This window comes from Brienomyrus brachyistius, chromosome 4 (genome assembly GCF_023856365.1).
Source record: "Brienomyrus brachyistius isolate T26 chromosome 4, BBRACH_0.4, whole genome shotgun sequence".
In the NCBI taxonomy this organism is placed as follows: Eukaryota; Metazoa; Chordata; class Actinopteri; order Osteoglossiformes; family Mormyridae; genus Brienomyrus; species Brienomyrus brachyistius.
In genome coordinates, this window is record NC_064536.1 from 31,448,944 (window position 1) to 31,472,282 (window position 23,339).

The 23,339-nt window shown below is 43.6% G+C and overlaps 16 non-coding genes across 16 annotated transcripts; all 16 read left to right on the plus strand.

Moving 5' to 3' along the window:
* The first annotated feature begins 5,245 nt into the window (after positions 1-5,245).
* On the plus strand, positions 5,246-5,318 carry trnar-acg (transfer RNA arginine (anticodon ACG)). Its single transcript has one exon. It is a non-coding gene; the product is annotated as a tRNA-Arg (tRNA).
* Positions 5,319-5,434: 116 nt separating this feature from the next.
* Positions 5,435-5,506, plus strand: trnae-uuc (transfer RNA glutamic acid (anticodon UUC)). Its single transcript has one exon. It is a non-coding gene; the product is annotated as a tRNA-Glu (tRNA).
* A 1,011-nt stretch (positions 5,507-6,517) lies between these two features.
* trnar-acg (transfer RNA arginine (anticodon ACG)) lies at positions 6,518-6,590 on the plus strand. Its single transcript has one exon. It is a non-coding gene; the product is annotated as a tRNA-Arg (tRNA).
* Positions 6,591-7,777: 1,187 nt separating this feature from the next.
* Positions 7,778-7,850, plus strand: trnar-acg (transfer RNA arginine (anticodon ACG)). Its single transcript has one exon. It is a non-coding gene; the product is annotated as a tRNA-Arg (tRNA).
* A 1,189-nt stretch (positions 7,851-9,039) lies between these two features.
* On the plus strand, positions 9,040-9,112 carry trnar-acg (transfer RNA arginine (anticodon ACG)). Its single transcript has one exon. It is a non-coding gene; the product is annotated as a tRNA-Arg (tRNA).
* Positions 9,113-9,228: 116 nt separating this feature from the next.
* Positions 9,229-9,300, plus strand: trnae-uuc (transfer RNA glutamic acid (anticodon UUC)). The gene has a single exon. It is a non-coding gene; the product is annotated as a tRNA-Glu (tRNA).
* Positions 9,301-10,311: 1,011 nt separating this feature from the next.
* Positions 10,312-10,384, plus strand: trnar-acg (transfer RNA arginine (anticodon ACG)). Its single transcript has one exon. It is a non-coding gene; the product is annotated as a tRNA-Arg (tRNA).
* A 1,187-nt stretch (positions 10,385-11,571) lies between these two features.
* Positions 11,572-11,644, plus strand: trnar-acg (transfer RNA arginine (anticodon ACG)). Its single transcript has one exon. It is a non-coding gene; the product is annotated as a tRNA-Arg (tRNA).
* Positions 11,645-11,760: 116 nt separating this feature from the next.
* trnae-uuc (transfer RNA glutamic acid (anticodon UUC)) lies at positions 11,761-11,832 on the plus strand. The gene has a single exon. It is a non-coding gene; the product is annotated as a tRNA-Glu (tRNA).
* Positions 11,833-12,844: 1,012 nt separating this feature from the next.
* On the plus strand, positions 12,845-12,917 carry trnah-aug (transfer RNA histidin (anticodon AUG)). The gene has a single exon. It is a non-coding gene; the product is annotated as a tRNA-His (tRNA).
* Positions 12,918-13,033: 116 nt separating this feature from the next.
* On the plus strand, positions 13,034-13,105 carry trnae-uuc (transfer RNA glutamic acid (anticodon UUC)). The gene has a single exon. It is a non-coding gene; the product is annotated as a tRNA-Glu (tRNA).
* A 1,010-nt stretch (positions 13,106-14,115) lies between these two features.
* Positions 14,116-14,188, plus strand: trnar-acg (transfer RNA arginine (anticodon ACG)). Its single transcript has one exon. It is a non-coding gene; the product is annotated as a tRNA-Arg (tRNA).
* Positions 14,189-17,899: 3,711 nt separating this feature from the next.
* On the plus strand, positions 17,900-17,972 carry trnar-acg (transfer RNA arginine (anticodon ACG)). The gene has a single exon. It is a non-coding gene; the product is annotated as a tRNA-Arg (tRNA).
* Positions 17,973-20,612: 2,640 nt separating this feature from the next.
* Positions 20,613-20,684, plus strand: trnae-uuc (transfer RNA glutamic acid (anticodon UUC)). Its single transcript has one exon. It is a non-coding gene; the product is annotated as a tRNA-Glu (tRNA).
* A 1,010-nt stretch (positions 20,685-21,694) lies between these two features.
* On the plus strand, positions 21,695-21,767 carry trnar-acg (transfer RNA arginine (anticodon ACG)). Its single transcript has one exon. It is a non-coding gene; the product is annotated as a tRNA-Arg (tRNA).
* A 116-nt stretch (positions 21,768-21,883) lies between these two features.
* trnae-uuc (transfer RNA glutamic acid (anticodon UUC)) lies at positions 21,884-21,955 on the plus strand. Its single transcript has one exon. It is a non-coding gene; the product is annotated as a tRNA-Glu (tRNA).
* Positions 21,956-23,339: the final 1,384 nt, after the last annotated feature.

The following is a 23,339-nucleotide window of genomic DNA, read 5'->3' on the forward strand; positions in this document are numbered from 1 at the left end:
GGGTCGGTATCAGTCCTTTTGGGATTTATGACCAGACTGACTTCTCTGGTAATGGTGATTTTCATTAGGCTGGTGTAACTTTTGATATGTCCACTTTTGTGGTAACCATTGACCAGATTTGGAAACTGGAGTGATTTCCCGTCAGTTTGATACCAAACATGCCATACCAGCCTAGCGGTTCACACCAAATCCCATCTGTGATGATTAATTAATGATTACTTATATTATGCTATTATGTTATGTTCTATTACTCACACCAGTATGTGGTATATATGGTAGACAGTGTAGATTACACTTCAACAGATGTATACCCTTTATACAGACATTATATGACATTCTCTTGTCATCAGCACATCTTACCCTTGGATAGGTATGGTGAAATACAAAGATCAGATAAGGGTTGCCGAGGAATGTGGCAAAGCAAAAAGGGGGGGGAAGGTTTGTCAGACAAAGGAAAAGAATCTTCGAAAGTTAGGGCACACTAAGGTCCCTGGTTAGACTATTCAATTTCCAAGATTATTCTGGTTTAACATATATGCAGTGGTAGCTATACCTATTTATTTATTCAAATTTATACAAGTGTTTAGGTGTGAGGAGTAAAATAATAGACGCTGTGAACATGGTTATAAGGGTGGTACACAAACCTAAGACTGTCTAAGGACACTCACATAAACATGACTTGCATATTGAGACATAAGCAACATACTATACAGGGTATACAAAAACCAAACTTAACAGAAACTTTTTGTGGGGTGCTGGGTGAGTGGTATGTAAGGCAGGATGTCGGGGGATGGGGTTGTGGGCCAAGTCGAGGGGCCCCTGTCCCTGGGGATCCACTCTGCTATCTGTAGGTCGTTAAAGCTTTGGGCAATAAAAGTTGGAGTGCTGGCCTCCCTGGTTATCTATGTGTGTGGGGTCACGAACCCCCCCTTTGGGGCCTAGGCCGATGTGTGCCTTCTCGTACCAGGGTAGGCCTTGTCTCAGGCCACCTGGAATTTAAGCTTTGTGATATGTGCATGTGTGATCCTACAACTGTGAGGCTGAGTCTCCCCCCCTTTGCAGCAGTCTCTGGCTCTGTCTCAGCGGCAGGGCTCCTGCTCCCCCCACTGTGTCATCTTCCTCCTTCTTCTCTGAGGGAGGGGCAGTGGTCTCCACAGACGCCGGTGCTGCTGCAGCTGCTCCTAGCTGAGGATGATAAGCAGGGGGAGGGGGCACATTCGGCAGAGGAGGGTACAGAGGTATCTCTTCCTTTTTCTTCTTAGTATTCTGTAACACCATGCTGAGGGATTGGGCCTGAGCCTCATTTTTAGCCCTTTCAGCATTTAACTCCGCTGTCTCCCTGGCCAGTTTGTCCAGCAGTCCCTCATTATTTGCCTTTTCCTTCTCTAACTCTTTCAATTTAGCCACATATATCCGCTTTTCAAACTTATCAATATCCCCATATTTTCCACAACATCCCTTTTTGCTTTGTATTACACGCTGTGTATGTTGCATTATTGTTGGATCGAACGTGCCGTCCACGGGCCAGCGCCCGCTTGCCATTTTACTCCATTTGGCACATTCTTTGCTAAAACTCTCTCCCATCTCAGTCTCGACCACATCGCTACAAGTACGTTTCTCGCCTGGCTTTCGACAACTGCGTTTTCTCATTTGTTTTTCAAATTTTGTCATACCCTCTGGGTCATACGCAGGATCTGGAGCCCATTTGTTTTCTTTGCTATTTGAACTGCCCATGACTTTTCCTATCTGTACACCAGTTACCCTCAACAAAGCACTTCAGGAAATTAAGCAGTTTACTTCGTTGCGAAAGCAGAAGCAAGTTTCTTCGTTGCAATAGAATTTGCGAGAAAGCAAAAGCAAATTCCTTCCTTGCGATAGAGCAAGCTATTTATTATAAACACAAAGCCCTAGCGCTCCTTCGCTAGAGAGCATAAGCAAATATTTTGTTTTTAGCAGGATTGGAGGATAATATAATTAATATTTTATTATGCGCACCAGACACACATTCCAGCAATATAAATTTTAACTTGTGTCTCTGTCCTCATAAATGAGACAAATTTAGTTTGGGCACGGCCGCTTGGCCGCTTGGCGCTTTTTACACCGGTATCTCTGTCTAATTTTCTGGACACTTATTAATTCGTTTATCTGATATTTTGCACTAGACAACACAACACATTCACATTCATCACAACCAGGATATTTACACGCTTCACACATTCACACAATTTCCTCCGGCAGGACACGAATCACTGCGCGGCAGCTACTATCCATTCACTTCCCTGGCAGGACTCAGTCCGCTACCAGGCTGCCCCCGGCAGAGCCGTGTTAGCTGCCCGACGGGACAGTTTCCACACACACAACCTTATTCATACTCCCTCCCTGTCAAAGACCTGTGTCTCTACAGACACCCGTATTTGCTTCCTTGCAAATACCTGTATTCACCTTCCTGTGAATACGAGGATCCTCCTGTGGATCACAATCCACTAGCGCTTTTCCCAAAGTTTGTCAAACAGCACATATAGTTACTATATAGACTTAAACATCGACTTGCGATTAAATAAATCAACTTTATTTAAGCAACTTTTCCCTTTAATTTTGGTCCGTTGATCGGATTGGGACGTCCAGGCGTTCGTCCGACAAGGATGGGATGCTGAGCCGGATCGAGTAACTTTTTTCCTCGCTCCTTGGCTGACGGTAGCGCTTCACCGCTCCCTTCTAACAGGACACCTCGTTCCTCGCCGTCCATGCGCTCTGGCTGTTCCCTTTCTCCGATCCCGGACGAGCCCCCAAATCTGTGGAAGAAATTTCTCGAAGTCCGATGTTTAAGTGTTTGACAGAACTTTATTATTGGATGAGCTCAAAGGGAACAGACATTCAGCAATCATGCGTCTCGTGTTCTGCTCCCCGAACAACAAGTGCATACATCTCTTATAGCCAAAAATGCCGTCATCAGGTAGTTCAAAGAAAAGGATCAGGTGTCTGTAGACACCCGGCACTTCTGCTTATTGAGGCTTGCTTATCAGCACAGAAATTCCTCTGCAGTTTCATACTGAGTCGAGTTAAATTTATCCAATTTCCCAATTACTTTTATCTCACTTCCAGGTCATGCTGACCCAGGCCCTTGCTGAGCAAGCTACATTATGGCAAACGTTAGTTCCGTCATAGAAAATAGAAATCCCTTTACTTACAGTAAGCAAGCTTGCATTAGTACATTGTGCTTGATACATCAGACTGATTCAAGTGAGGTTATATTGTTTCAATCATTATAGGTAAATCAACAACACATTATAAACTCAATTGTTAATTACTGATTAGGTAATGCATTTTGCATAATCGTCTATATTCAATTATTGATTACTGATTAGCATAATCAAGAATTTTCTACCACACAGCCAAAAAGAAAACACCAAGAATACGAGAGATTTTGCTAAAATTTAGCAGTTTTTCGGCCATAAATGTGTGCATTGTCTAGGATGCTGGATGCGAAGCCAAAAACGTCACCGATGCGAAGGGAATGTCCGTGCTGCAACACCAGCGCGTCAGCGGGGCGGGCGGGTCCTTGTTTCACTGGCCAACCACACGGGGCCAGTCGCCTCCCTTGGCCAATCGGTCGAGGCCGTTGTAAAACATTTAGTTGAAACACTTCTTCAACTGTCCAATAGGGGGCTGAAACATTTGTTGCACTAAAGCCGAAAGGAGGCTGGAAAAAGGAACATAGATGACAGACAGATTTGGGAAGCATTCCGTATTTTCAGACTGTAGCATTTACTTTTAGTTGATTTTCCATCTGTCATTCTCATAAGCATTATTGCTACTTAAAAAGATGAAATTTCTTGTGACATTATTTGATACTGAGAGGAAGAATCTGTTTTTAAGAAATACTTGAAAGTCATCTGAAGTGTGAAATCGACACAAGAAAGATCTGGATACAAATGCATTTAATCCTTTTCTCTTTGTGTTACTTGTTTGTCCGTCTATGCTGTGGGCCAGTGGTGCAATGGATAACGCGTCTGACTACGGATCAGAAGATTCTAGGTTCGACTCCTGGCTGGCTTGGCCATTTCTTTCCTTTACTCTAATGCCTTCTGCTTTAGCCGATCCATGCTACCAACATCTTGGCTTCCTCGCATCAGCTGCAGACAGGGAGCTCACAAGAGGCAGGCTGCATGGTGACCCATATGGTCTAGCGGTTAGGATTCCTGGTTTTCGCCCGGGTTCGACTCCCGATATGGGAATTGTACTTATCGTTGTCTTCAGCATTGCAACTAATCGTGTCCCTGTGCTAAGGCAGCAAAAATGCTCTTCCTGGGAAGTCTAACAATCTTGCTGGAAATACTGACCAGTCATTACATACAACTCAGGTGGAGCTGTCACCTTGCACGTGATTTTGCCATACTTTGGTGTCACAATATTTAATACATTTTTAGTATTTTTAAGCCTAGCTAAAGAATAATCTCAGCACCGATTTCCTCCAGTCGTAGGTTGTGGTGCCGTGCCAGGTTACCCCTGAAAAACACTGTCCCCGACAATTCAGATCAGACACACAAAATGAAATGAATTACTTGAGAAAATGAACTTTTACCATAAAATAACTTTTGTTGGTTACGAAATGCCATTTGTACAGAAAAAAAATATCTTACCCATGGTGAAACAACCAAAAAGAAAACACAAAAAATACGAGAGATTTTGCTCAAATTTAGCAGTTTTTCGGCCTTAAATGTGTGCATTGTCTAGGATGCTGGATGCGAAGCCAAAAACGTCACCGCTGCGAAGGGAATGTCCGTGCTACAACACCAGCGCTGTAGCGGGGCAGGCGGGTCCTTGTTTCACTGGCCAACCACACGGGGCCAGTCGCCTCGCTTGGCCAATCGGTCGAGACCGTTGTAAAACATTTAGTTGAAACACTTCTTCAACTGGCCAATAGAGGGCTGAAACATTTGTTGCACTAAAGCCGAAAGGAGGCTGGCAAAAGGAACATAGATGACAGACAGATTTGGGAAGCATTCCGTATTTTCAGACTGTAGCATTTACTTTTAGTTGATTTTCCATCTGTCATTCTCATAAGCATTATTGCTACTTAAAAAGATGAAATTTCTTGTGACATTATTTGATACTGAGAGGAAGAATCTGTTTTTAAGAAATACTTGAAAGTCATCTGAAGTGTGAAATCGACGCAAGAAAGATCTGGATGCAAATGCATTTAATCCTTTTCTCTTTGTGCTACTTGTTTGTCCTTCTCTGCTGTGGGCCAGTGGCGCAATGGATAATGCGTCTGACTACGGATCAGGAGATTCTAGGTTCGACTCCTGGCTGGCTCGGCCTTTTCTTTCCTTTACTCTAATGCCTTCTGCTTTAGCCGCTCCATGCTACCAACGTCTTGGCTTCCTCGCATCAGCTGCAGACAGGGAGCTCACAAGAGGCAAGCTGCATGATGTCCCATATGGTCTAGCGGTTAGGATTCCTGGTTTTCACCCAGGCGGCCCGTGTTCGACTCCCGGTATGGGAATTGTACTTATCGTTGTCTTCAGCCTTGCAACTAATCGTGTCCCTGTGCTAAGGCAGCAAAAATGCTCTTCCTGGGAAGTCTAACAAACTTGCTGGAAATACTGACCAGTCATTACATACAACTCAGGTGGAGCTGTCACCTTGCATGTGATTTTGCCACACTTTGGTGTCACGATATTTATTACATTTTTATTATTTTTAAGCCAAGCTAAAGAATAATCTCAGCGCCGATTTCCTCCAGTCGTAGGTTGTGGTGCCGTGCCAGGTTACCCCTGAAAAACACTGTCCCCGACAATTCAGATCAGACACACAAAATGAAATGAATTACTTGAGAAAATGAACTTTTACCATAAAATAACTTTTGTTGGTTACGAAATGCAATTTGTACAGAAAAAAAATATCTTACCCGTGGTGAAACAGCCAAAAAGAAAACACCAAAAAATACGAGAGATTTTGCTCAAATTACACAGTTTTTCGGGCATAAATGTGTGCATTGTCTAGGATGCTGGATGCGAAGCCAAAAACGTCACCGATGCGAAGGGAATGTCCGTGCTGTAACACCAGCGTGTCAGCGGGGCAGGCGGGTCCTTGTTTCACTGGCCAACCACACAGGGCCAGTCGCCTCGCTTGGCCAATCGGTCGAGACCGTTGTAAAACATTTAGTTGAAACACTTCTTCAACTAGCCAATAGAGGGCCGAAACATTTGTTGCACTAAAGCCGAAAGGAGGCTGGCAAAAGGAACATAGATGACAGACAGATTTGGGAAGCATTCCGTATTTTCAGACTGTAGCATTTACTTTTAGTTGATTTTCCATCTGTCATTCTCATAAGCATTATTGCTACTTAAAAAGATGAAATTTCTTGTGACATTATTTGATACTGAGAGGAAGAATCTGTTTTTAAGAAATACTTGAAAGTCATCTGAAGTGTGAAATCGACGCAAGAAAGATCTGGATGCAAATGCATTTAATCCTTTTCTCTTTGTGCTACTTGTTTGTCCTTCTCTGCTGTGGGCCAGTGGCGCAATGGATAACGCGTCTGACTACGGATCAGAAGATTCTAGGTTCGACTCCTGGCTGGCTCGGCCATTTCTTTCCTTTACTCTAATGCCTTCTGCTTTAGCCGCTCCATGCTACCAACGTCTTGGCTTCCTCGCATCAACTGCAGACAGGGAGCTCACAAGAGGCAAGCTGCATGGTGTCCCATATGGTCTAGCGGTTAGGATTCCTGGTTTTCGCCCGGGTTCGACTCCCGGTATGGGCATTGTACTTATCGTTGTCTGCAGCATTGCAACTAATCGTGTCCCTGTGCTAAGGCAGCAAAATGCTCTTCCTGGGAAGTCTAACAATCTTGCTGGAAATACTAACCAGTCATTACATACAACTCAGGTGGAGCTGTCACCTTGCATGTGATTTTGCCACACTTTGGTGTCACGATATTTATTACATTTTTATTATTTTTAAGCCAAGCTAAAGAATAATCTCAGCGCCGATTTCCTCCAGTCGTAGGTTGTGGTGCCGTGCCAGGTTACCACTGAAAAACACTGTCCCCGACAATTCAGATCAGACACACAAAATGAAATGAATTACTTGAGAAAATGAACTTTTACCATAAAATAACTTTGTTGGTTACGAAATGCAATTTGTACAGAAAAAAATATCTTACCCCTGGTGAAACAGCCAAAAAGAAAACACCAAAAAATACGAGAGATTTTGCTCAAATTACGCAGTTTTTCGGGCATAAATGTGTGCATTGTCTAGGTTGCTGGATGCGAAGCCAAAAACGTCACCGATGCGAAGGGAATGTCCGTGCTGTAACACCAGCGTGTCAGCGGGGCAGGCGGGTCCTTGTTTCACTGGCCAACCACACGGGGCCAGTCGCCTCGCTTGGCCAATCGGTCGAGACCGTTGTAAAACATTTAGTTGAAACACTTCTTCAACTAGCCAATAGAGGGCCGAAACATTTGTTGCACTAAAGCCGAAAGGAGGCTGGCAAAAGGAACATAGATGACAGACAGATTTGGGAAGCATTCCGTATTTTCAGACTGTAGCATTTACTTTTAGTTGATTTTCCATCTGTCATTCTCATAAGCATTATTGCTACTTAAAAAGATGAAATTTCTTGTGACATTATTTGATACTGAGAGGAAGAATCTGTTTTTAAGAAATACTTGAAAGTCATCTGAAGTGTGAAATCGACGCAAGAAAGATCTGGATGCAAATGCATTTAATCCTTTTCTCTTTGTGCTACTTGTTTGTCCTTCTCTGCTGTGGGCCAGTGGCGCAATGGATAACGCGTCTGACTACGGATCAGGAGATTCTAGGTTCGACTCCTGGCTGGCTCGGCCATTTCTTTCCTTTACTCTAATGCCTTCTGCTTTAGCCGCTCCATGCTACCAACGTCTTGGCTTCCTCGCATCAGCTGCAGACAGGGAGCTCACAAGAGGCAAGCTGCATGGTGTCCCATATGGTCTAGCGGTTAGGATTCCTGGTTTTCGCCCGGGTTCGACTCCCGGTATGGGCGTTGTACTTATCGTTGTCTGCAGCATTGCAACTAATCGTGTCCCTGTGCTAAGGCAGCAAAAATGCTCTTCCTGGGAAGTCTAACAATCTTGCTGGAAATACTGACCAGTCATTACATACAACTCAGGTGGAGCTGTCACCTTGCATGTGATTTTGCCACACTTTGGTGTCACGATATTTATTACATTTTTATTATTTTTAAGCCAAGCTAAAGAATAATCTCAGCGCCGATTTCCTCCAGTCGTAGGTTGTGGTGCCGTGCCAGGTTACCCCTGAAAAACACTGTCCCCGACAATTCAGATCAGACACACAAAATGAAATGAATTACTTGAGAAAATGAACTTTTACCATAAAATAACTTTTGTTGGTTACGAAATGCCATTTGTACAGAAAAAAAATATCTTACCCATGGTGAAACAACCAAAAAGAAAACACAAAAAATACGAGAGATTTTGCTCAAATTTAGCAGTTTTTCGGCCTTAAATGTGTGCATTGTCTAGGATGCTGGATGCGAAGCCAAAAACGTCACCGCTGCGAAGGGAATGTCCGTGCTACAACACCAGCGCTGTAGCGGGGCAGGCGGGTCCTTGTTTCACTGGCCAACCACACGGGGCCAGTCGCCTCGCTTGGCCAATCGGTCGAGACCGTTGTAAAACATTTAGTTGAAACACTTCTTCAACTGGCCAATAGAGGGCTGAAACATTTGTTGCACTAAAGCCGAAAGGAGGCTGGCAAAAGGAACATAGATGACAGACAGATTTGGGAAGCATTCCGTATTTTCAGACTGTAGCATTTACTTTTAGTTGATTTTCCATCTGTCATTCTCATAAGCATTATTGCTACTTAAAAAGATGAAATTTCTTGTGACATTATTTGATACTGAGAGGAAGAATCTGTTTTTAAGAAATACTTGAAAGTCATCTGAAGTGTGAAATCGACGCAAGAAAGATCTGGATGCAAATGCATTTAATCCTTTTCTCTTTGTGCTACTTGTTTGTCCTTCTCTGCTGTGGGCCAGTGGCGCAATGGATAATGCGTCTGACTACGGATCAGGAGATTCTAGGTTCGACTCCTGGCTGGCTCGGCCTTTTCTTTCCTTTACTCTAATGCCTTCTGCTTTAGCCGCTCCATGCTACCAACGTCTTGGCTTCCTCGCATCAGCTGCAGACAGGGAGCTCACAAGAGGCAAGCTGCATGATGTCCCATATGGTCTAGCGGTTAGGATTCCTGGTTTTCACCCAGGCGGCCCGTGTTCGACTCCCGGTATGGGAATTGTACTTATCGTTGTCTTCAGCCTTGCAACTAATCGTGTCCCTGTGCTAAGGCAGCAAAAATGCTCTTCCTGGGAAGTCTAACAAACTTGCTGGAAATACTGACCAGTCATTACATACAACTCAGGTGGAGCTGTCACCTTGCATGTGATTTTGCCACACTTTGGTGTCACGATATTTATTACATTTTTATTATTTTTAAGCCAAGCTAAAGAATAATCTCAGCGCCGATTTCCTCCAGTCGTAGGTTGTGGTGCCGTGCCAGGTTACCCCTGAAAAACACTGTCCCCGACAATTCAGATCAGACACACAAAATGAAATGAATTACTTGAGAAAATGAACTTTTACCATAAAATAACTTTTGTTGGTTACGAAATGCAATTTGTACAGAAAAAAAATATCTTACCCGTGGTGAAACAGCCAAAAAGAAAACACCAAAAAATACGAGAGATTTTGCTCAAATTACACAGTTTTTCGGGCATAAATGTGTGCATTGTCTAGGATGCTGGATGCGAAGCCAAAAACGTCACCGATGCGAAGGGAATGTCCGTGCTGTAACACCAGCGTGTCAGCGGGGCAGGCGGGTCCTTGTTTCACTGGCCAACCACACAGGGCCAGTCGCCTCGCTTGGCCAATCGGTCGAGACCGTTGTAAAACATTTAGTTGAAACACTTCTTCAACTAGCCAATAGAGGGCCGAAACATTTGTTGCACTAAAGCCGAAAGGAGGCTGGCAAAAGGAACATAGATGACAGACAGATTTGGGAAGCATTCCGTATTTTCAGACTGTAGCATTTACTTTTAGTTGATTTTCCATCTGTCATTCTCATAAGCATTATTGCTACTTAAAAAGATGAAATTTCTTGTGACATTATTTGATACTGAGAGGAAGAATCTGTTTTTAAGAAATACTTGAAAGTCATCTGAAGTGTGAAATCGACGCAAGAAAGATCTGGATGCAAATGCATTTAATCCTTTTCTCTTTGTGCTACTTGTTTGTCCTTCTCTGCTGTGGGCCAGTGGCGCAATGGATAACGCGTCTGACTACGGATCAGAAGATTCTAGGTTCGACTCCTGGCTGGCTCGGCCATTTCTTTCCTTTACTCTAATGCCTTCTGCTTTAGCCGCTCCATGCTACCAACGTCTTGGCTTCCTCGCATCAGCTGCAGACAGGGAGCTCACAAGAGGCAAGCTGCATGGTGTCCCATATGGTCTAGCGGTTAGGATTCCTGGTTTTCGCCCGGGTTCGACTCCCGGTATGGGCGTTGTACTTATCGTTGTCTGCAGCATTGCAACTAATCGTGTCCCTGTGCTAAGGCAGCAAAAATGCTCTTCCTGGGAAGTCTAACAATCTTGCTGGAAATACTGACCAGTCATTACATACAACTCAGGTGGAGCTGTCACCTTGCATGTGATTTTGCCACACTTTGGTGTCACGATATTTATTACATTTTTATTATTTTTAAGCCAAGCTAAAGAATAATCTCAGCGCCGATTTCCTCCAGTCGTAGGTTGTGGTGCCGTGCCAGGTTACCACTGAAAAACACTGTCCCCGACAATTCAGATCAGACACACAAAATGAAATGAATTACTTGAGAAAATGAACTTTTACCATAAAATAACTTTGTTGGTTACGAAATGCAATTTGTACAGAAAAAAAATATCTTACCCTGGTGAAACAGCCAAAAAGAAAACACAAAAAATACGAGAGAATTTGCTCAAATTTAGCAGTTTTTCGGCCTTAAATGTGTGCATTGTCTAGGATGCTGGATGCGAAGCCAAAAACGTCACCGCTGCGAAGGGAATGTCCGTGCTGTAACACCAGCGTGTCAGCGGGGCAGGCGGGTCCTTGTTTCACTGGCCAACCACACGGGGCCAGTCGCCTCGCTTGGCCAATCGGTCGAGACCGTTGTAAAACATTTAGTTGAAACACTTCTTCAACTGGCCAATAGAGGGCTGAAACATTTGTTGCACTAAAGCCGAAAGGAGGCTGGCAAAAGGAACATAGATGACAGACAGATTTGGGAAGCATTCCGTATTTTCAGACTGTAGCATTTACTTTTAGTTGATTTTCCATCTGTCATTCTCATAAGCATTATTGCTACTTAAAAAGATGAAATTTCTTGTGACATTATTTGATACTGAGAGGAAGAATCTGTTTTTAAGAAATACTTGAAAGTCATCTGAAGTGTGAAATCGACGCAAGAAAGATCTGGATGCAAATGCATTTAATCCTTTTCTCTTTGTGCTACTTGTTTGTCCTTCTCTGCTGTGGGCCAGTGGCGCAATGGATAACGCGTCTGACTACGGATCAGAAGTTTCTAGGTTCGACTCCTGGCTGGCTCGGCCATTTCTTTCCTTTACTCTAATGCCTTCTGCTTTAGCCGCTCCATGCTACCAACGTCTTGGCTTCCTCGCATCAGCTGCAGACAGGGAGCTCACAAGAGGCAAGCTGCATGGTGTCCCATATGGTCTAGCGGTTAGGATTCCTGGTTTTCACTCAGGCGGCCCGGGTTCGACTCCCGGTATGGGAATTGTACTTATCGTTGTCTTCAGCCTTGCAACTAATCATGTCCCTGTGCTCAGGCAGCAAAAATGCTCTTCCTGGGAAGTCTAACAATCTTGCTGGAAATACTAAACAGTCATTACATACAACTCAGGTGGAGCTGTCACCTTGCATGTGATTTTGCCACACTTTGCTGTCACGATATTTATTACATTTTTATTATTTTTAAGCCAAGCTAAAGAATAATCTCAGCGCCGATTACCTCCAGTCGTAGGTTGTGGTGCCGTGCCAGGTTACCCCTGAAAAACACTGTCCCCGACAATTCAGATCAGACACACAAAATGAAATGAATTACTTGAGAAAATGAACTTTTACCATAAAATAACTTTTTTTGGTTACGAAATGCAATTTGTACAGAAATAAAAATATCTTACCCGTGGTGAAACAGCCAAAAAGAAAACACCAAAAAATACGAGAGATTTTGCTCAAATTACACAGTTTTTCGGGCATAAATGTGTGCATTGTCTAGGATGCTGGATGCGAAGCCAAAAACGTCACCGATGCGAAGGGAATGTCCGTGCTGTAACACCAGCGTGTCAGCGGGGCAGGCGGGTCCTTGTTTCACTGGCCAACCACACGGGGCCAGTCGCCTCGCTTGGCCAATCGGTCGAGACCGTTGTAAAACATTTAGTTGAAACACTTCTTCAACTGGCCAATAGGGGGCTGAAACATTTGTTGCACTAAAGCCGAAAGGAGGCTGGCAAAAGGAACATAGATGACAGACAGATTTGGGAAGCATTCCGTATTTTCAGACTGTAGCATTTACTTTTAGTTGATTTTCCATCTGTCATTCTCATAAGCATTATTGCTACTTAAAAAGATGAAATTTCTTGTGACATTATTTGATACTGAGAGGAAGAATCTGTTTTTAAGAAATACTTGAAAGTCATCTGAAGTGTGAAATCGACACAAGAAAGAACTGGATGCAAATGCATTTAATCCTCTTCTCTTCGTGTTACTTGTTTGTCCTTCGATGCTGTGGGCCAGTGGCGCAATGGATAACGCGTCTGACTATGAATCGGAATATTCTAGGTTCGACTCCTGGCTGGCTCGGCCATTTCTTTCCTTTACTCTAATGCCTTCTGCTTTAGCCGCTCCATGCTACCAACGTCTTGGCTTCCTCGCATCAGCTGCAGACAGGGAGCTCACAAGAAGCAGGCTGCATGGTGTCCCATATGGTCTAGCGGTTAGGATTCCTGGTTTTCACCCAGGCGGCCCGGGTTCTACTCCCGGTATGGGAATTGTACTTATCATTGTCTTCAGCCTTGCAACTAATCGTGTCCCTGTGCTAAGGCAGCAAAAATGCTCTTCCTGGTTAGTCTAACAATCTTGCTGGAAATACTGACCAGTCATTACATACAACTCAGGTGGAGCTGTCACCTTGCATGTGATTTTGCCACACTTTGGTGTCACGATATTTATTACATTTTTATTATTTTTAAGCCAAGCTAAAGAATAATCTCAGCGCCGATTTCCTCCAGTCGTAGGTTGTGGTGCCGTGCCAGGTTACCCCTGAAAAACACTGTCCCCCACAATTCAGATCAGACACACAAAATGAAATGAATTACTTGAGAAAATGAACTTTTACCATAAAATAACTTTTGTTGGTTACGAAATGCAATTTGTACAGAAAAAAATATCTTACCCGTGGTGAAACAGCCAAAAAGAAAACACCAAAAAATACGAGAGATTTTGCTCAAATTACGCAGTTTTTCGGGCATAAATGTGTGCATTGTCTAGGATGCTGGTTGCGAAGCCAAAAACGTCACCGATGCGAAGGGAATGTCCGTGCTGTAACACCAGCGTGTCAGCGGGGCAGGCGGGTCCTTGTTTCACTGGCCACCCACACGGGGCCAGTCGCCTCGCTTGGCCAATCGGTCGAGACCGTTGTAAAACATTTAGTTGAAACACTTCTTCAACTAGCCAATAGAGGGCTGAAACATTTGTTGCACTAAAGCCGAAAGGAGGCTGGCAAAAGGAACATAGATGACAGACAGATTTGGGAAGCATTCCGTATTTTCAGACTGTAGCATTTACTTTTAGTTGATTTTCCATCTGTCATTCTCATAAGCATTATTGCTACTTAAAAAGATGAAATTTCTTGTGACATTATTTGATACTGAGAGGAAGAATCTGTTTTTAAGAAATACTTGAAAGTCATCTGAAGTGTGAAATCGACGCAAGAAAGATCTGGATGCAAATGCATTTAATCCTTTTCTCTTTGTGCTACTTGTTTGTCCTTCTCTGCTGTGGGCCAGTGGCGCAATGGATAACGCGTCTGACTACGGATCAGAAGATTCTAGGTTCGACTCCTGGCTGGCTCGGCCATTTCTTTCCTTTACTCTAATGCCTTCTGCTTTAGCCGCTCCATGCTACCAACGTCTTGGCTTCCTCGCATCAGCTGCAGACAGGGAGCTCACAAGAGGCAAGCTGCATGGTGTCCCATATAGTCTAGCGTTTAGGATTCCTGGTTTTCGCCCAGGTTTGACTCCCGGTATGGGCATTGTACTTATCGTTGTCTGCAGCATTGCAACTAATCGTGTCCCTGTGCTAAGGCAGCAAAAATGCTCTTCCTGGGAAGTCTAACAATCTTGCTGGAAATACTGACCAGCCATTACATACAACTCAGGTGGAGCTGTCACCTTGCATGTGATTTTGCCACACTTTGGTGTCACGATATTTATTACATATTTATTATTTTTAAGCCAAGCTAAAGAATAATCTCAGCGCCGATTTCCTCCAGTCGTAGGTTGTGGTGCCGTGCCAGGTTACCACTGAAAAACACTGTCCCCGACAATTCAGATCAGACACACAAAATGAAATGAATTACTTGAGAAAATGAACTTTTACCATAAAATTACTTTGTTGGTTACGAAATGCAATTTGTACAGAAAAAAAATATCTTACCCCTGGTGAAACAGCCAAAAAGAAAACACAAAAAATACGAGAGAATTTGCTCAAATTTAGCAGTTTTTCGGCCTTAAATGTGTGCATTGTCTAGGATGCTGGATGCGAAGCCAAAAACGTCACCGATGCGAAGGGAATGTCCGTGCTGCAACACCAGCGTGTCAGCGGGGCAGGCGGGTCCTTGTTTCACTGGCCAACCACACGGGGCTAGTCGGCTCGCTTGGCCATTTGGTCGAGACCATTGTAAAACATTTAGTTGAAACACTTCTTCAACTGGCCAATAGGGGGCTGAAACATTTGTTGCACTAAAGCCGAAAGGAGGCTGGCAAAAGGAACATAGATGACAGACAGATTTGGGAAGCATTCCGTATTTTCAGACTGTAGCATTTACTTTTAGTTGATTTTCCATCTGTCATTCTCATAAGCATTATTGCTACTTAAAAAGATGAAATTTCTTGTGACATTATTTGATACTGAGAGGAAGAATCTGTTTTTAAGAAATACTTGAAAGTCATCTGAAGTGTGAAATCGACACAAGAAAGAACTGGATGCAAATGCATTTAATCCTCTTCTCTTCATGTTACTTGTTTGTCCTTCGATGCTGTGGGCCAGTTGCGCAATGGATAATGCGTCTGACTATGAATCGGAATATTCTAGGTTCGACTCCTGGCTGGCTCGGCCATTTCTTTCCTTTACTCTAATGCCTTCTGCTTTAGCCGCTCCATGCTACCAACGTCTTGGCTTCCTCGCATCAGCTGCAGACAGGGAGCTCACAAGAGGCAAGCTGCATGGTGTCCCATATAGTCTAGCGTTTAGGATTCCTGGTTTTCGCCCAGGTTTGACTCCCGGTATGGGCATTGTACTTATCGTTGTCTGCAGCATTGCAACTAATCGTGTCCCTGTGCTAAGGCAGCAAAAATGCTCTTCCTGGGAAGTCTAACAATCTTGCTGGAAATACTGACCAGCCATTACATACAACTGAGGTGGAGCTGTCACCTTGCATGTGATTTTGCCACACTTTGGTGTCACGATATTTATTACATATTTATTATTTTTAAGCCAAGCTAAAGAATAATCTCAGCGCCGATTTCCTCCAGTCGTAGGTTGTGGTGCCGTGCCAGGTTACCACTGAAAAACACTGTCCCCGACAATTCAGATCAGACACACAAAATGAAATGAATTACTTGAGAAAATGAACTTTTACCATAAAATTACTTTGTTGGTTACGAAATGCAATTTGTACAGAAAAAAAATATCTTACCCCTGGTGAAACAGCCAAAAAGAAAACACAAAAAATACGAGAGAATTTGCTCAAATTTAGCAGTTTTTCGGCCTTAAATGTGTGCATTGTCTAGGATGCTGGATGCGAAGCCAAAAACGTCACCGATGCGAAGGGAATGTCCGTGCTGCAACACCAGCGTGTCAGCGGGGCAGGCGGGTCCTTGTTTCACTGGCCAACCACACGGGGCTAGTCGGCTCGCTTGGCCATTTGGTCGAGACCATTGTAAAACATTTAGTTGAAACACTTCTTCAACTGGCCAATAGGGGGCTGAAACATTTGTTGCACTAAAGCCGAAAGGAGGCTGGCAAAAGGAACATAGATGACAGACAGATTTGGGAAGCATTCCGTATTTTCAGACTGTAGCATTTACTTTTAGTTGATTTTCCATCTGTCATTCTCATAAGCATTATTGCTACTTAAAAAGATGAAATTTCTTGTGACATTATTTGATACTGAGAGGAAGAATCTGTTTTTAAGAAATACTTGAAAGTCATCTGAAGTGTGAAATCGACACAAGAAAGAACTGGATGCAAATGCATTTAATCCTCTTCTCTTCATGTTACTTGTTTGTCCTTCGATGCTGTGGGCCAGTTGCGCAATGGATAATGCGTCTGACTATGAATCGGAATATTCTAGGTTCGACTCCTGGCTGGCTCGGCCATTTCTTTCCTTTACTCTAATGCCTTCTGCTTTAGCCGCTCCATGCTACCAACGTCTTGGCTTCCTCGCATCAGCTGCAGACAGGGAGCTCACAAGAGGCAAGCTGCATGGTGTCCCATATGGTCTAGCGGTTAGGATTCCTGGTTTTCGCCCGGGTTTGACTCCCGGTATGGGCATTGTACTTATCGTTGTCTGCAGCATTGCAACTAATCGTGTCCCTGTGCTAAGGCAGCAAAAATGCTCTTCCTGGGAAGTCTAACAATCTTGCTGGAAATACTGACCAGTCATTACATACAACTCAGGTGGAGCTGTCACCTTGCATGTGATTTTGCCACACTTTGGTGTCACGATATTTATTACATTTTTATTATTTTTAAGCCAAGCTAAAGAATAATCTCAGCACCGATTTCCTCCAGTCGTAGGTTGTGGTGCCGTGCCAGGTTACCACTGAAAAACACTGTCCCCGACAATTCAGATCAGACACACAAAATGAAATGAATTACTTGAGAAAATGAACTTTTACCATAAAATAACTTTGTTGGTTACGAAATGCAATTTGTACAGAAAAAAATATCTTACCCCTGGTGAAACAGCCAAAAAGAAAACACCAAAAAATACGAGAGATTTTGCTCAAATTACGCAGTTTTTCGGGCATAAATGTGTGCATTGTCTAGGATGCTGGATGCGAAGCCAAAAACGTCACCGATGCGAAGGGAATGTCCGTGCTGTAACACCAGCGTGTCAGCGGGGCAGGCGGGGTCCTTGTTTCACTGGCCACCCACACGGGGCCAGTCGCCTCGCTTGGCCAATCGGTCGAGACCGTTGTAAAACATTTAGTTGAAACACTTCTTCAACTAGCCAATAGAGGGCTGAAACATTTGTTGCACTAAAGCCGAAAGGAGGCTGGCAAAAGGAACATAGATGACAGACAGATTTGGGAAGCATTCCGTATTTTCAGACTGTAGCATTTACTTTTAGTTGATTTTCCATCTGTCATTCTCATAAGCATTATTGCTACTTAAAAAGATGAAATTTCTTGTGACATTATTTGATACTGAGAGGAAGAATCTGTTTTTAAGAAATACTTGAAAGTCATCTGAAGTGTGAAATCGACGCAAGAAAGATCTGGATGCAAATGCATTTAATCCTTTTCTCTTTGTGCTACTTGTTTGTCCTTCTCTGCTGTGGGCCAGTGGCGCAATGGATAACGCGTCTGACTACGGATCAGAAGATTCTAGGTTCGACTCCTGGCTGGCTCGGCCATTTCTTTCCTTTACTCTAATGCCGTCTACTTTAGCCGCTCCATGCTACCAACGTCTTGGCTTCATCGCATCAGCTGCAGACAGGGAGCTCACAAGAGGCAAGCTGCATGGTGTCCCATATAGTCTAGCGTTTAGGATTCCTGGTTTTCGCCCAGGTTTGACTCCCAGTATGGGCATTGTACTTATCGTTGTCTGCAGCATTGCAACTAATCGTGTCCCTGTGCTAAGGCAGCAAAAATGCTCTTCCTGGGAAGTCTAACAATCTTGCTGGAAATACTGACCAGTCATTACATACAACTCAGGTGGAGCTGTCACCTTGCATGTGATTTTGCCACACTTTGGTGTCACGATATTTATTACATTTTTATTATTTTTAAGCCAAGCTAAAGAATAATCTCAGCGCCGATTTCCTCCAGTCGTAGGTTGTGGTGCCGTGCCAGGTTACCACTGAAAAACACTGTCCCCGACAATTCAGATCAGACACACAAAATGAAATGAATTACTTGAGAAAATGAACTTTTACCATAAAATAACTTTGTTGGTTACGAAATGCAATTTGTACAGAAAAAAAATATCTTACCCCTGGTGAAACAGCCAAAAAGAAAACACAAAAAATACGAGAGAATTTGCTCAAATTTAGCAGTTTTTCGGCTTTAAATGTGTGCATTGTCTAGGATGCTGGATGCGAAGCCAAAAACGTCACCGATGCGAAGGGAATGTCCGTGCTGCAACACCAGCGTGTCAGCGGGGCAGGCGGGGTCCTTGTTTCACTGGCCAACCACACGGGGCTAGTCGGCTCGCTTGGCCATTTGGTCGAGACCATTGTAAAACATTTAGTTGAAACACTTCTTCAACTGGCCAATAGGGGGCTGAAACATTTGTTGCACTAAAGCCGAAAGGAGGCTGGCAAAAGGAACATAGATGACAGACAGATTTGGGAAGCATTCCGTATTTTCAGACTGTAGCATTTACTTTTAGTTGATTTTCCATCTGTCATTCTCATAAGCATTATTGCTACTTAAAAAGATGAAATTTCTTGTGACATTATTTGATACTGAGAGGAAGAATCTGTTTTTAAGAAATACTTGAAAGTCATCTGAAGTGTGAAATCGACACAAGAAAGAACTGGATGCAAATGCATTTAATCCTCTTCTCTTCGTGTTACTTGTTTGTCCTTCGATGCTGTGGGCCAGTGGCGCAATGGATAACGCGTCTGACTATGAATCGGAATATTCTAGGTTCGACTCCTGGTTGGCTCGGCCATTTCTTTCCTTTACTCTAATGCCTTCTGCTTTAGCCGCTCCATGCTACCAACGTCTTGGCTTCCTCGCATCAGCTGCAGACAGGGAGCTCACAAGAGGCAAGCTGCATGGTGTCCCATATGGTCTAGCGGTTAGGATTCCTGGTTTTCGCCCGGGTTTGACTCCCGGTATGGGCATTGTACTTATCGTTGTCTGCAGCATTGCAACTAATCGTGTCCCTGTGCTAAGGCAGCAAAAATGCTCTTCCTGGGAAGTCTAACAATCTTGCTGGAAATACTGACCAGTCATTACATACAACTCAGGTGGAGCTGTCACCTTGCATGTGATTTTGCCACACTTTGGTGTCACGATATTTATTATATTTTTATTATTTTTAAGCCAAGCTAAAGAATAATCTCAGCGCCGATTTCCTCCAGTCGTAGGTTGTGGTGCCGTGCCAGGTTACCACTGAAAAACACTGTCCCCGACAATTCAGATCAGACACACACAATGAAATGAATTACTTGAGAAAATGAACTTTTACCATAAAATAACTTTGTTGGTTACGAAATGCAATTTGTACAGAAAAAAAAAATCTTTCCCCTGGTGAAACAGCCAAAAATAAAACACAAAAAATACGAGAGAATTTGCTCAAATTTAGCAGTTTTTCGGCCTTAAATGTGTGCATTGTCTAGGATGCTGGATGCGAAGCCAAAAACGTCACCGATGCGAAGGGAATGTCCGTGCTGCAACACCAGCGTGTCAGCGGGGCAGGCGGGGTCCTTGTTTCACTGGCCAACCACACGGGGCTAGTCGGCTCGCTTGGCCATTTGGTCGAGACCGTTGTAAAACATTTAGTTGAAACACTTCTTCAACTGGCCAATAGGGGGCTGAAACATTTGTTGCACTAAAGCCGAAAGGAGGCTGGCAAAAGGAACATAGATGACAGACAGATTTGGGAAGCATTCCGTATTTTCAGACTGTAGCATTTACTTTTAGTTGATTTTCCATCTGTCATTCTCATAAGCATTATTGCTACTTAAAAAGATGAAATTTCTTGTGACATTATTTCATACTGAGAGGAAGAATCTGTTTTTAAGAAATACTTGAAAGTCATCTGAAGTGTGAAATCGACACAAGAAAGAACTGGATGCAAATGCATTTAATCCTCTTCTCTTCGTGTTACTTGTTTGTCCTTCGATGCTGTGGGCCAGTTGCGCAATGGATAACGCGTCTGACTATGAATCGGAATATTCTAGGTTCGACTCCTGGCTGGCTCGGCCATTTCTTTCCTTTACTCTAATGCCTTCTGCTTTAGCCGCTCCATGCTACCAACGTCTTGGCTTCCTCGCATCAGCTGCAGACAGGGAGCTCACAAGAGGCAAGCTGTATGGTGTCCCATATGGTCTAGCGGTTAGGATTCCTGGTTTTCACCCAGGTGGCCCGGGTTCGACTCGTGGTATGGGAATTGTACTTATCGTTGTCTTCAGCCTTGCAACTAATCGTGTCCCTGTGCTAAGGCAGCAAAAATGCTCTTCCTGGTTAGTCTAACAATCTTGCTGGAAATACTGACCAGTCATTACATACAACTCAGATGGAGCTGTCACCTTGCATGTGATTTTGCCACACTTTGGTGTCACGATATTTATTACATTTTTATTATTTTTAAGCCAAGCTAAAGAATAATCTCAGCGCCGATTTCCTCCAGTCGTAGGTTGTGGTGCCGTGCCAGGTTACCACTGAAAAACACTGTCCCCGACAATTCAGATCAGACACACAAAATGAAATGAATTACTTGAGAAAATGAACTTTTACCATAAAATAACTTTTGTTGGTTACGAAATGCAATTTGTACAGAAAAAAATATCTTACCCGTGGTGAAACAGCCAAAAAGAAAACACCAAAAAATACGAGAGATTTTGCTCAAATTACGCAGTTTTTCGGGCATAAATGTGTGCATTGTCTAGGATGCTGGATGCGAAGCCAAAAACGTCACCGATGCGAAGGGAATGTCCGTGCTGTAACACCAGCATGTCAGCGGGGCAGGCGGGTCCTTGTTTCACTGGCCAACCACACGGGGCCAGTCGCCTCGCTTGGCCAATCGGTCGAGACCGTTGTAAAACATTTAGTTGAAACACTTCTTCAACTAGCCAATAGAGGGCTGAAACATTTGTTGCACTAAAGCCGAAAGGAGGCTGGCAAAAGGAACATAGATGACAGACAGATTTGGGAAGCATTCCGTATTTTCAGACTGTAGCATTTACTTTTAGTTGATTTTCCATCTGTCATTCTCATAAGCATTATTGCTACTTAAAAAGATGAAATTTCTTGTGACATTATTTGATACTGAGAGGAAGAATCTGTTTTTAAGAAATACTTGAAAGTCATCTGAAGTGTGAAATCGACGCAAGAAAGATCTGGATGCAAATGCATTTAATCCTTTTCTCTTTGTGCTACTTGTTTGTCCTTCTCTGCTGTGGGCCAGTGGCGCAATGGATAACGTGTCTGACTACGGATCAGAAGATTCTAGGTTCGACTCCTGGCTGGCTCGGCCATTTCTTTCCTTTACTCTAATGCCTTCTGCTTTAGCCGCTCCATGCTACCAACGTCTTGGCTTCCTCGCATCAGCTGCAGACAGGGAGCTCACAAGAGGCAAGCTGCATGGTGTCCCATATGGTCTAGCGGTTAGGATTCCTGGTTTTCACCCAGGCGGCCCGTGTTCGACTCCCGGTATGGGAATTGTACTTATCGTTGTCTTCAGCCTTGCAACTAATCGTGTCCCTGTGCTAAGGCAGCAAAAATGCTCTTCCTGGGAAGTCTAACAATCTTGCTGGAAATACTGAACAGTCATTACATACAACTCAGGTGGAGCTGTCACCTTGCATGTGATTTTGCCACACTTTGGTGTCACGATATTTATTACATTTTTATTATTTGTAAGCCAAGCTAAAGAATAATCTCAGCACCGATTTCCTCCAGTCGTAGGTTGTGGTGCCGTGCCAGGTTACCCCTGAAAAACACTGTCCCCGACAATTCAGATCAGACACACAAAATGAAACGAATTACTTGAGAAAATGAACATTTACCATAAAATAACTTTTGTTGGTTACGAAATGCAATTTGTACAGAAAAAAAATATCTTACCCGTGGTGAAACAGCCAAAAAGAAAACACCAAAAAATACGAGAGATTTTGCTCAAATTACACAGTTTTTCGGGCATAAATGTGTGCATTGTCTAGGATGCTGGATGCGAAGCCAAAAACGTCACCGATGCGAAGGGAATGTCCGTGCTGTAACACCAGCGTGTCAGCGGGGCAGGCGGGTCCTTGTTTCACTGGCCAACCACACGGGGCCAGTCGCCTCGCTTGGCCAATCGGTCGAGACCGTTGTAAAACATTTAGTTGAAACACTTCTTCAACTAGCCAATAGAGGGCTGAAACATTTGTTGCACTAAAGCCGAAAGGAGGCTGGCAATAGGAACATAGATGACAGACAGATTTGGGAAGCATTCCGTATTTTCAGACTGTAGCATTTACTTTTAGTTGATTTTCCATCTGTCATTCTCATAAGCATTATTGCTACTTAAAAAGATGAAATTTCTTGTGACATTATTTGATACTGAGAGGAAGAATCTGTTTTTAAGAAATACTTGAAAGTCATCTGAAGTGTGAAATCGACACAAGAAAGAACTGGATGCAAATGCATTTAATCCTTTTCTCTTTGTGTTACTTGTTTGTCCTTCTCTGCTGTGGGCTAGTGGCGCAATGTATAACGCGTCTGACTACGGATCAGAAGATTCTAGGTTCGACTCCTGGCTGGCTCGGCCATTTCTTTCCTTTACTCTAATGCCTTCTGCTTTAGCCGCTCCATGCTACCAACGTCTTGGCTTCCTCGCATCAGCTGCAGACAGGGAGCTCACAAGAGGAAAGCTGCATGGTCTCCCATATGGTCTAGCGGTTAGGATTCCTGGTTTTCACCCAGGCAGCCCGGGTTCGACTCGCGGTATGAGAATTGTACTTATCGTTGTCTTCAGCCTTGCAACTAATCGTGTCCCTGTGCTAAGGCAGCAAAAATGCTCTTCCTGGGAAGTCTAACAATCTTGCTGGAAATACTGAACAGTCAT